General features: G+C 41.2%; 1 long non-coding RNA gene across 1 annotated transcript in view; it reads right to left on the bottom strand.

Moving 5' to 3' along the window:
* The window catches only part of LOC115071679, a 30,602-nt gene that overhangs the window by 3,055 nt on the left and 23,670 nt on the right, over positions 1–3,877 (bottom strand). The window lies entirely within an intron of this gene.

Genomic DNA, 3,877 nt, shown 5'->3' with positions numbered 1-3,877 from the left:
ATATATACATAGATAGATAGATAGATAGATAGATAGATAGATAGGATAGATAGATAGATGATAGATAGATGATGGATGGATAGATAGATGATAGATAATAGATGATAGATATAGATAGATAGATAGATAGATAGATAGATAGATAGATAGACAGACAGATAGATATATAGATGACAGATGGTAGATAGATAGATAATAAATAAATGTAATAAGAAATAAAAATAAATTAAAAGCCCCTGGGAGAAATTTGGTCCATATAAACCAGCGTAACAAACATCCTGCAAGGCCATCTCTCATCATTTGTCATAGGTGTGTCCCTACTACTACTGAACTAAGCAATTTTATATATAAATATCATCTTTTTATTATTTTATTATTTTATGTGAGATATTTTGCCTGCACATGAGTACACCACATGTGTACAATGCCCATGGAGTCCAGAGAGGGTATCAGGTTCCCTGGAACTGGAGTTACAGATGTGAGTCTCCATGTGGGTGCTGGGAACTGAACCTTGGTCCTCTGCAAGAACAGTCAGTGCTCTTAACCTCTAAGCCATCTCCCAGCACCTAAATTAAAATTGCTATAATCATCCTGACTCATTCATTTAAAGCCAGAAATTTCACACCTTAAGGTACAGAAATGCCAAGTACTTACTCAAAGCCACATGTTAGTGAAATGCATCTGGAGATCCATTTGAAGTCACACAGATGGTGTTGGTGATATATTTTGTTAAATTTGTAGTATCTCATTTTTAAAAATATTTTATTATTTTTATTTTATGTGTACGAGTGTAGTGCCTGGATGTATGTGAGTACACCCATGTCGTGCAATGCCATGGAGGTCAGAAGAGGGCTTCAGATTCCCCGGAAACTGGACAGTTCGCAGCTGCCATATGGGTGCTGGGACTCGAACCCATGTCCTCTGCAAGAGCAGTCAGCGCTCTTAAACACTGAACCATCTCCCCAGCCCCAGAGAAACTGAGAATCCTACCAAACGCTAGCCCTCTAAACATCCCTTCATGTACTGCCTTGATCCTTCTGCAGACTAGTCCTCCCTACTGAAGCCCAGGACTCTTACATTGCTTCTCAGACCATGGCCCAGCTGCCTGTTGGTTTTATAGCCTTCCCAGATCTTCAGCTCAGTCTTCTGAGACCCAGCCTTAAACCATCTTCGTTTCCTTTAGGTTGGCTTCTGGCAGGCCACTCCACTTCTAAACTCGGCAGGGAAGAACGTTTTTGGTTCTGTTAATGGTTCTGCAATGGCACCATGCTTTGTTCTTTATCTTCATTCTTTCAGATAAACAACGGTACCTTACTATTGGATAAGGGCCTATCAGCAGTTAAATAAATTTTTGAAATCATGGATCCAGTATTTACTCATGTATGACCTCAAGTAAATTACTGTCACCCAGTTTCTTCATTTGTAGAATGGAAGTAACACATGTTCAACACCTTGGTTTCTTGAAAGTATTAGAAAATTAGATGAGATTAAATGCATAACTTTAGGACCAGCAAATGGTAAAGGTACACGGAGCCAAGTCTGACAACATGAACTCACACCTGGAACGCACAGAGTAGAAGGAGGGAGCCAGCTTCCAGGGGCTGTCCCCACACATGCTGTGGTATGTATGCATGCACCCACACAGGTACACACAGGCACACACAAAAATAAACAAATAAATGCAAAAATTTTTAGATGTGCAGTTGTAACACAATACTTGGCACAGAAATAGCATTCATATATGTAGGGAAGTCTTATTATTATTTTTATTATATAAGATCATATTTTACCATTGGATGCCTATTTTCCTGACATCCTCCAGGTAGCATATATTCAGTACAGCATCCTTAGTTACTATCACAGTGCCCAGCCCTACATGAGTCATACGACATTTGATGACTGAATGAATGAATATTGTGAATAAACCCCTTATCCAATGCATCACAAGGTACTCACACATACCACTTCCTAGTGATGCAATGAATTCTCTGATTGGGGATTCCAACATTTCCTTAAACGCTATGCTTTGGGAGAGGGAGAAGGGAGACAGAGAGAGTAATTTTTGGTTGTTTTCTACATAAAGTGCAATATGCAGCCTCTGCACTCTGCTCTTTTAAAAACACTTAAAGATCAACACTGTTTCAGCTCTGTCTTGGCTTCTAGAGTCAGACTGTTTTCTCCAACAGTAATGTGATGCTGACCCTGAGTCATGCGGGCCCTGGGTATTACTTCTTTTTTCTTTCTTTTTTTGGTCTTTTTGAGACAGGGTCTCCCTATAGCCCCATCTGGCCTGGAGCTTGCTTTGTAGACCAGGCTGGCCTCGAACTCACAGAGATCCACCTGCCTCTGCCTCTGCCTCTGCCTCTGGAGTGCTGGGATTAAAGGCTTAAAAGTGTCCACAAAGTCTTCCTTCTAAGTTCTCCCCACCTTAGAAGCTTCATCATACACTTCCCTAGACTAGGAGTATGTTGTTTAAAATAATGAGGAAGCACTTTAGTTGGATAAAACAACTAAACCAAAAAGAAGAAAAAATGTTTCATATAAAGAAAGGGAAGAGCCTGTACTGACCAAGTCTGCAGAATGCATCCCAGGGACCGGGAAGAGCCTGTACTGACCAAGTCTGCAGGATGCATCCCAGGGACCGGGAAGAGCCTGTACTGACCAAGTCTGCAGGATGCATCCCAGGGACCGGGAAGAGCCTGTACTGACCAAGTCTGCAGGATGCATCCCAGGGACCGGGAAGAGCCTGTACTGACCAAGTCTGCAGGATGCATCCCAGGGACTGTTGAAAAAGGCATGAGGGAGGCAGAAGTACTGTCTCAGCTGAACAGAGAACACCTTCAACATAGTTTGCTGTGTGTTTGATGCAGTTCACTTTAAAATCTTTTCATAAGACTCCAACACAGTTTTATACCTTTTCAAGGATTTTAAGAATGTCTAAGTGGTGTTTCTGTTGAGCAGGGAACCTTGTTAAGGTTGTCCCACAGGGATCCTGCTTTCTTTGTCTTCCATACACCTCATTCAATGAACATCCATTTCTATAAACCATGGTACTGTATGTAGGATGAGTTTTCTTCTTTCCACACTCAGCAAAGTGCATCTTTGCTTGGAGCACTGTAACAGACACGGTATTCCAAAGCTGTCCTTTGTCTCCTTATTTCAGTGGCATTAAAAGGATCATTTGAAGAAGCCAATGGATCATCCAGTATAATTCTCCAGGATTTAGTTTCCTCTTAAGGACAAATTTCCAGTAATAGCGCCTCCCATGCCTCCTTTCCTGTTTTATTGAATAAGCAGGAGCTGGTCGCTTCAGTATCCACAGAACAGTAAGCCGTGTGAAGCTCGTAAGTCAGGCCCCTCTCTGCCACCCCAGGTGCTCTTCAAAAAATTATACCGCACCTTAAAAAATTATTGGGGGGATTATAAATATTGCATGCTAATTGTAAGAAGATCAAGAAATCTAAAATTATACAAAGTATAAAGTGGAAATCTTTTTTTTAATTTTTACAAAAACTTTGAGAATTTCATACATGCATATAAGGTGTTTTGATCAAATCCATGCCCACTCCCTTCCCTCCAACATTCTCCCCCCTCTGAAGAGGTAACCCTAAAATCTTTTAAGGATTAGATACAAGCTCCCAAATACTTTTGACATTTTTGGCCTTTGGAACAGAGTATGTTGCTAACAGGCCCAAGGACATTTTGACTTTTAGCCAAGAAACTGGCTACATTTCTTTGGGGTCTTTTTATCCTAACTGCCTAGCCAATTCCTACCTCCTATCCTTAACACACCATCCTCTGAAGGGGTTACCCAAATTGACAATAGGGCATCAGGACGCAGACCATTCTGGCTTCTTCCATGCTGAACAGGGATGCA

The sequence above is a fragment of the Nannospalax galili genome, unplaced genomic scaffold (assembly GCF_000622305.1).
Source record: "Nannospalax galili isolate Female #2095 unplaced genomic scaffold, S.galili_v1.0 scaffold1601, whole genome shotgun sequence".
NCBI classification, from domain to species: Eukaryota; Metazoa; Chordata; class Mammalia; order Rodentia; family Spalacidae; genus Nannospalax; species Nannospalax galili.
The sequence above is the reverse complement of the archived record's forward strand: the minus strand, read 5'-3'. Positions and strand labels throughout refer to the sequence as shown.